The following is a 9111-nucleotide window of genomic DNA, read 5'->3' as shown; positions in this document are numbered from 1 at the left end:
TGTTAATCATTTAATCATGTCGTGTAACCTATTATTTGTGAAGAAAACGTCGTTCTTCTTGCATGCCTCCTCATGCCTGACTGATTAGTAACCACATTTAACATCAGCAAAATTAAATCCAAACATCTGTTTTCAAACTCTCCCACAACTCATGCCGTATGATCCAAATCTTATTTACCCAGTTGTATGCTCAATACCTCCCAAACACATGCATTTTCTCTCAAAAAAAAAACTGTTTGTAAAAATGTGTTTCAGTTTAGTCGTGCTGTTAAAAGTGGCCCCCAATCAATCAATTTGAAAATCATTTTCAGTGGAGGCATACAAGAAAAACAAGGAGAGACATGACTAATTGATTTACCAGTGGTCATTTTATGGGCGAAGTTTTCCTTTATGGTTTATCTGAGCCTCAGTTTCCTGCGTTGTCTCCTTTATAGAAGTCTCAAGGACAGAAGACGACACAAAGTTGCTTGATTCACTGATTAACTTGTTTTGCAGACTGAAGATTTGCTACTTAGACCGGTTCCGATTACTGAAAAGGTCACGTATCAAATTGTGCTTCCAAAACCTGTCTGGAGTTTGTAAAAATGCAAATTATCAAAATAAAACACCAAGATTATATGACAAAGACGCCCCAGGGCACAAAAACAACCTGTAAAGCTCTGCATAGGGAGCCTCTCCACCACAGCAGTTGCATAATAGCAGCTACTTTAATTGTGTGTGTTCAACTGATTAATCTGGCTTAGAGAGAATATTAATGCCCGAGTTCCCAAACACACATGAACAGAATCATAATGTTCTCATTATAATCAGGGAGCTCTCATTTACATCTGATGCAGAGAGCAGCTGTGCCAAAAGGTCTCTGCTGATGTTTATTATGTAAGGAGCCCAGAGTGCCTTCACACTTCTTATCACCAGGGGTCGTAGTTTCGTCGCAGTGGGTTATTATTCAAAACAGCCCTCGCCACATGACTCTAATAAAACCAGAGAGGAAGAGGGGGGACATACATAAACAAAGACATGTCTCTCCTGCTGAGAGAAAAGACTGTTTTAAACTGGAGAAACCAAACACAATAATCTAACAATCTACTGTAGCAAAGCCAGAGAGACAACATGTTTGTTTTTATTCTGGTGGACAGGGTAAAAACATTGAGGCGAGAGAGAGTGTACTGTGGTTTAAACAATGCAGTTTATTGTAGAAATGACTTTTAAATACACACATATGTAAACACACTTAGAAGATGGAGAAAAAACAGGTAATTTTATCTCAAATAAACCTTTAGAGCTTATTCATTTTTTTTTACAGAAATAGCCATGGAGGTCTTGCACAAAGGAAAGATAAATTGCATTTTTGAAAATTGAATGATTTATTTATTTATTTATTTTAAAGAAAACTGAGCTATTTCTATTAAAGACATGTGAAAGGCAACCGCAGTTTTTCTGATTTGACTCCAGAGTGCCTGAAGGCTCAAGGATGGAGGAGAAATGAGGGACTGATGGATGGAGATGATGAGGTTAGAAGAGAAGGCCACCCAGCCAGAGGAAAAATTGAGCAGGCACTGCAAAACAAGATGGAGAAAAAGTCAGTGAATTTAATAAAAGTTAAAAAAAAAAGATTTGATTTGTCATAGCTGGTATTGGTGGTTAAATGGAGGAGATGCAGGCGAAGCAGACACATAAATCGGAGGGAGGGGGAGAGTGAAACATGTGCAGAGCACAGATTTTAGATCATTGTAACATTGTAAGGCCGCAACAAAGGTGTGACATTGTTCCAGGCTGTTAAGCATGTGCGATGAGCAGATCATATCTGCTTGTTGGTACATGTTTACATGGGTCATGCTTTGGTAAGTAGGTCAGAAACACATGACATATCATGCTGAATCATCAGGGTGACTCTGCGTTGTTGTGGTTATCGTTTAAGACCGAGAAGCTGCATTAAATAGTGTCTGGATTCGCTAGTGTCTGTGCAACCCAGTTGCCAGAAGAAAATGTTCCATGGATACCTTACATTGGTACGCCTCATGCTTATTAAAACAAAATTTCTAGAGTGACATAGTTTTTTAGCTGACTTTGCGATCACTGTCTGAGACCAAGAAACAACAAAAGCCACTTTTTTTTTAACGAGTCGTGGTTGCGTTTCCAGCAGCTTGTAGCCACCAAATGTGGCTGGTTTTTTTTAGTGTCCCATCACATTGTTTTCTACAGTGAATGTGCCACTAAAAGTGGCTATTTTTCACCAACACTTAACTGCTTTTCCAGTGAAGACAGTATCAGACAAAGGATCTGCACAGTGTATTATGCAACATTTCAATCTGACAGATACTCATCAGGCATTGTCAAAATTGACAGTACCATTGCCAGGTGTTGTCAAATTCCTGACAAAGTCTGATTCTGTTTGATTTTTTTGATCTAGCACCTGTAAAAGTTTTTGGGATATGTGTACCTTCCACCTCCTGTTTGTTCTATAGCGATTGTGACATCAAAAAAAGGGTATTTTAATTTCCTAAGCTGAACTGGTTGTTTTTTGTGCCTAAACTGAAACATACGTCAACCACAGCATTGTTGAAATGTATAGAAATTATGTTAGTTTCATCATATCCGCTACATAAAAACATCCAATAATATTAACTTTAGTATTATTACTGTGTGTCTTCATATAGTAGTTGTTAGTGGCAGAGTCTGACATTCCTGGGCTGATTTCTAATTGCCTACTTATGCACAAGGGGCTGACAGGAAATGATGCATCCTTTAATGCTGCAATAGTCTTTTTAATTTAATCTCATTGATATCAGCTTTACTTTTTATTGTTCACTCTTCTGCAGCCATATCAAAGGCGTATTAAGTTTTCTGCTCATCCTAAAACAACATTTCCCACTGATGCTAGATCCGAGTGAACGCATTCAAATTGACAGAGCATCTGGTGGCTTTTATTGTGAAGCAGTCCCATGAAACACATTATGTTTGTCATGAATGTTAGCAACAGTAGTCACTGTTTATCAAAAACTGTATCTTCCAAACAAGCTGCAACTGTTTGCAGCATGAAATCAAATTAGCAATTATTCTTGACTAAATTCTCTGTTGAAACAAAAGAAGTTTTTTTGGCTGCACTGTAAAGAAATACATCGGTTGCTCTTAACTGCATTTGCTGTTACCACCAGTAACCATTGGGATTTCCAAGGCAGCCAGGACTAATTTATTAAAGGGATAGTTCACCCAAAAATTAAAATTCAGTCATTATCTACTCATCCTCATGCCGATGGAAAGTCAAGTGAAGTTTTATAGTCCACAAAACACTTCCCAAGTTTCATGAAGAGAAGGCGTTGCATTCATCTCCCAAACAATTGAAGCAAATAGTGAGCAGGATTAAAAACATACATAATAAAAAATAGAAAATGTTTCCATACTGCTTGTTGTCCAAGTGTCCTGAAGCTCTAGCGTACCAAGTTGTTTAGAAAATCATCAGTGGCGTCATGTTTTTAGCTTGTTGTAGCCTGTAGCTCATCATGTGGGAGCCGCGCTCACTCATGAGAGCTTGCGGTATCTGCACACCAGTGTTTACATGCTACCCAGAAGCCTCCCCTACAAAACAGAGGAGATTTCTGGAGTTCGCAGCAAGCAGCAAGTCCCTTTATTGAAATTAAAACTACTTTGTGTGATATGAACCGTTACCAGGACATCTGGTTCATACAATGTGCTTTTTTATTATGGAACTTAGTGCACTGAATTATTAGTGTGTATAATTCAAAACACATTTAGCCAAAAGGAAGGGCCTCTTGGGAAGGGCTTTATCTCTCAATCTCTTCCTGCACAGAGGTCGATGGATACAGTAGAGGGTGTGTGAGAGGAATGGAGAAAGAGATGAAGATGGGGCCCATGGTTAACAGCACTTGAGTGATAGATGGTTTGTCAAACACTCTTACTGCTGCAGGCCAAGAATGCAGAGCAGCCATGGGGAATAATTTAAGATCTTTCAAGTGTGTGTGAAATCTGAAACTTTCCTTCTTCTGATGGCTCGTACCAAAACACATGTCTGCCATTATAAATTCAAAGGCCGACGTTTTCCAAATGTAACACAAGCAGAGGACTGTAGGTGCTCTTTCAGCTGCTTCTTATAGGTGTGACTGCCTGTCCTTGTGCATGTTCAGTCTCTTTCTCCAGAGCAGCTGTCGACGAGCAAATGAATCACACATTTCTCTCTAAGACGCATACAAGCGTGCCAGGATTATTGCTCTGACATACATGCAAAGACACACATAAAAGTACATGCACATGTAAACACACAGTTTCCAGGTGTGGCTCCAAACCAGCAATCAGAGTTGGTCATTAATCAGTGGTAGTGAGTGTTAACAGCTCTTATGGCTGAACGTACAATCCCCTCCTATCTTTTGTCAACAGGCTGCAATTGAAAAACAATCCTCTTGATGTAAACAAGTGTGTTTGTGTGTGTGTTGTTTTTCTCTCTCAGTGGTAAATAGGCGTTCTCTGAAAGCCAGTCTGGCATAAGAGGAGAACACGGCTGTATGTGTGTCTTCCCACCCGCCTGTGTGTGTTTAAGCTTTTTCCTGCACATATGTGTGCATTTGTGGGTGTTGCCTCACCTCCAGGGCCGATGATTCATTACAGACAAGCCATGGGGTCGGGGGCCCTGTCAGCGGCTGTTGTCATGGAAGCGAGTGTTGGAAACAGCAGATCTCCTTACAGTATCATCTTCAGATTGTTTGGACATCGACTTGGCTTTCTCTCTCTGTGTTTCTCTGTATTGCCTCTGCTGCTGTGTCTTATGCCTCACGCTTTTTGCTTCTCTGAAATGATTTCTTGTGTTTATTACTTTTTATTCTCTATGGATATAAAGAAATTATGAAAACAAATAATTTTGTACCCTTAATCCATGTTCAGACTACTACTTTTGCAAAGCTAAATGTGTAAAAATGGCTCTTATGCAATATCAATTTCTTTATGCAATTTCTTTTCTCCAGTGCAAGAAGCAGCATGACTGTTAAAATGGCTCCCTAGTGGACACAAACAAGGTCATGCTCACATGCACATGTCCTCTTTTCTCAGAAACTCTGCACTTACAGTAATTTCCACACCGTGGCATGCACACACACGCTATATGCACTGTGACCTTGTGACCTAGCTGTATGGCTGCCATGCATATTGTACATACATACTGTACATTGTCTATTGATCTTGGTTCAGCGTGGAGTCTCTTTTCTCCTCACTGATGTTGAAACTGAGGATGACCTCGGTAAACTGGTTTGTAGAGGACATTCACAGGAGGTGGGTAAAGAAAGAGACACACCTGTTTGACAAACATTGTGGAACATTTTTGAGTCTTTTCATACTGCACGATACTTGTATCAGATGGTATGTGAACAGGGGTGCGTTTAGAGACATTGAATGGTGGAGGGGGATCCAGTGTGGGGCCCAGTTTTAAGAAGTGTGTACATTTGTGCCTGTCTGGATTTCTCTGGAGTAATTTTGTGTCTTTTTGCAGTCATTTTGTATCTCCTTGAAGTTGTTTTGTTTCACTTTGTGGCCATGTTGCATCTCTTTGCACTTTTGTGTCATGTTGTGGTAATTTTGTCACTTTATAGACATTTTCCATCTACTTTCAGTTGTTTTGCATCATATTTTGGGGATTCTGTTGCACTTTGCAGTTGCCTTGCATTGCTGTGGTAATGTTGCATCTATTTGCAGTTACTTTGCATCACTGTGATATTTTTGTGTCACTTTGTAGTTGTTTAGCTTCTCTTTGCAGCTGCTTTGTATCACTTTGTGGTCATTTTGCATCTCTTTGTGATAATTATGCATCTTTCAGTGGATGTTTTTTACTCTATAGTTGTTTGCATATTTTTGTAGTTGTAGGATTGTCTGTCCAACAGAAAATTTTAACAGTTTCTTACAGAGGTTCTGATACCAAATAAGCCAACTTCCTATTTGCCTCTGACTCTGGTAGGGATGACATCCATCTTGCGTTGTCCTGCAGGTTGTGCTGGGGTCATACACTACATGGCATGTGCAGACATGTACAGATATTACATGATGTTGAAATAGCCCTGGTTTTCTCCTGCTACTTTTTTTCTCGGTTTCTTGAATGCATTTGGGGTTTTTTTTCTTTACTATTTACTAGCTCACACACAGCCCTTAACAGTAGACTAAATGGCAAAAAACAGCATTGTTTGTTATATGGGAGCTCCTACTTAAAACATGTCATATACCTATCAAGACCATTTCTATTAAAAAAAATGGGTTTGTGCACAATTAAAAGTTAATATGTTCTCATTTATTTACCAATGGATAACAAAACTGAAACAACAACATCAGTTGAACTTAAGATCTGTACTATAGTTTGGGTTTTGTACTGAGCACACTTCCTTAGGGAGTATGTCATCAGTATTTGAAATATTAATATAATTTGTATATGTTGAAATATTGTAGTTCTATTTTTGTATTGCTGAAAAGAACTAAAATGTATAGTGTCAATAAGGACCTGACAACACCACTGATTTACATTTCTTGTACTTTGTACAAATTAGCAAAGATTCTCACACAAAAGTCATTATTTACTTGTTGCTCTGTTTTCTATTGTTTTTTAACAGTTCGTTTACTTGGTAAAAACAAAATTTGTCATTTGACAGGAGAGCACATGGCTGGATGACATTTGGCTCCAACTGAAGAAGAAATCAAACACGTAACACAGGCAACTGAAATAAGAAGAAATTAAGGTAATTCTTTTGTTTTTGTTTTGATTATTGGCTGTAATTTCCAAACAGCTCATATTTCCTTTAAATATACCACAAATAATAAGAAAAAAATTTAATAATGTGTATTTTGTTAATGCTAATGCTGAAACTTAAATTAACAAAAACAAAAATGTGACAAAATGTCATTTTCACAGCAGTCATTTGCATCACTTTGTTATCAGTATTATGATGGAAAATATGCTAGTGTAAATGACAATGTCAGTATTCATATTATATCAATACATTTCTCTAAATATGTGTTAGATCAACTACAGTTTCCAGGCCAAAACTGAGTTAAAAAAATGATCCATATACATACTATAAGAAATCAGAATGACGGTGCTCAGTATACAGTCAACCTCAATCTACTGACCTCTTTTATAGATTTAAAACTAATTCATGAATTGTGCACAGACAGTTCACAGTTTCCAATGACAGGGTGTAGGTTTCCTCTCAACGTTATCTGGGATGCATATGAAACTGGGGTCCTCAACCAGAAAATTTGGCATCAAATACTAAAAAAAAAAAAATAATAAATTTCACTGATACAAAGAAAGACAGAATTTTTTCAGACTCAAAGGTTGCTGTTTGGCCAGACGCAACACCAATCATCTCTGTGATTTTATATGCGGCAGTTGAACTTTTTGGCTTCATGGCCACGAAGCCCCTTTGAACTGGGCCCCAGCTTCTCTGTATACATCCATGGGGTCATTTCTGGCATCAAGGAAAAAATGCCAAATTTGAGGCCTGAAACCGGGGCAAATGCACATGTTCTTAATATTGAGGGGGACGTGTTCCCTGATGTGCTCCCTGCTTCCCCCCTGAAATCTACATTTATGTTTAAAAATTAGAGAGTAGTTGCAATAGACCTCTACTAATGCGATATGTCGATCCAATTAGGTTTTGTGTCTCTCTTTGAAAAGTGTGTCAAAAAAATTGTCAAAAATTTTTTTAAAAATTCAAAGCAATGAGAAATAGTTTAATTTGCCAGAGTAGACTTTTGCTGTCCAAACGAGTGAGCAGTAGTTAAAGTTGCAACCCATGATTTACTAAATGTCTGTAAGCAATTGAGAAAAACAGTAACATATTTCATCGCCCATTCACAGGAGTGCAAAAATGAATGATGACATCACTCTAACGACATGTGTTGTAGCCGTAGAAATGAGGACAGGATTTGCACTTAATTAGCAATGAAGGGATGGGTGGGAAAAATAACAGCAGATGGGAGGAATGAGATATGAGGTAATGAACTTCAGGCCACACAGACAGAAGCCACACTCATGCCTTTGGAGCTTTGCAGCTGACTGGTTATTCAGAGACAAGGATTGAAATAAAAGAGCCAGTATTTAACCCTTTGAAACCAGGAGCGACATCACTTTTCTTTTTCTTTTCCTTTTTTTCTCTCTGTTTTTAGACACATTTCACAATTATTTAAACTTTTTAACCCTGCAAAAATTGGTGCATATTTTTCAAAAATATGGGGAAAAGGGCAATTAGCAACTTGAAAAGAAATTATCCACAAATTACAAGAAATTAGTAGATTTAGAATTTTTTTTTTTTTAATTAAATAAAATAAATAAAAATATCTTGAGAAAAAAGCTAGGGGAAAACTAGATGTATAATTATCGTAATTACAGATTTTAACTATTTTACAAAATTATCAGAGTTTTATTTCTTGTTTGTTTTTAACTTTATTTTCTGTTTGTAAACAAATTTTAAGGTATTTTCAACATTTTTCCAATTTCTTGTAATTTCTTTGGTCATTTCTTCTTTCATTGCTCACGGCCTTCTTCCCATATTTTCGAAAGAAATCAAGCCAGTTTCAGAGTTAAAGGTTGAAACACTTATTTGGCAGTATTTTCACCTGTGTATTGTAGTGAATACATTTTATTTGAGCCTGGAGCAGTAATATTTGCCTGAGAAGATGTATATGTCAGTCTCAGTATCCTCAGTCCAGATACATTCATATTTAATATTTCTCTAAGACTCAGTTTTTATCTCACAGACATAATCTCTGCTATAATCTCCTCTGGGTCCCAGTATTATCTATTAGGCTGTCTAAATTGATGTTTATTCCTCTATCCTTTAATCAAACCCCTGTCACAACTCTGAAAATGCCTGTGGTCGCCTCCTTCTGTCATGACTGTCAGATGTGATATTATCTGGATGGAGGCAGAACACAATTGACAGACAACAGGACAAACACTGAGTGCGGAAGCAGCACGGACAGATTCACCACGCTAAATGTCACCTTTAATTGGATGCCTATCGTTTAGATATTGTCCGTCAAGATCGAATAAACAGCGTGACTCCCGACGACAGGATGTGAAGCTGATGTGCACCTGAGGGTAATAAATTCAGCCATATC

The sequence above is a fragment of the Plectropomus leopardus genome, chromosome 5, assembly GCF_026936395.1.
Source record: "Plectropomus leopardus strain MGB_pleo_1.0 chromosome 5, ASM2693639v1, whole genome shotgun sequence".
NCBI classification, from domain to species: Eukaryota; Metazoa; Chordata; class Actinopteri; order Perciformes; family Serranidae; genus Plectropomus; species Plectropomus leopardus.
Note: the sequence above shows the minus strand (reverse complement) of the source record.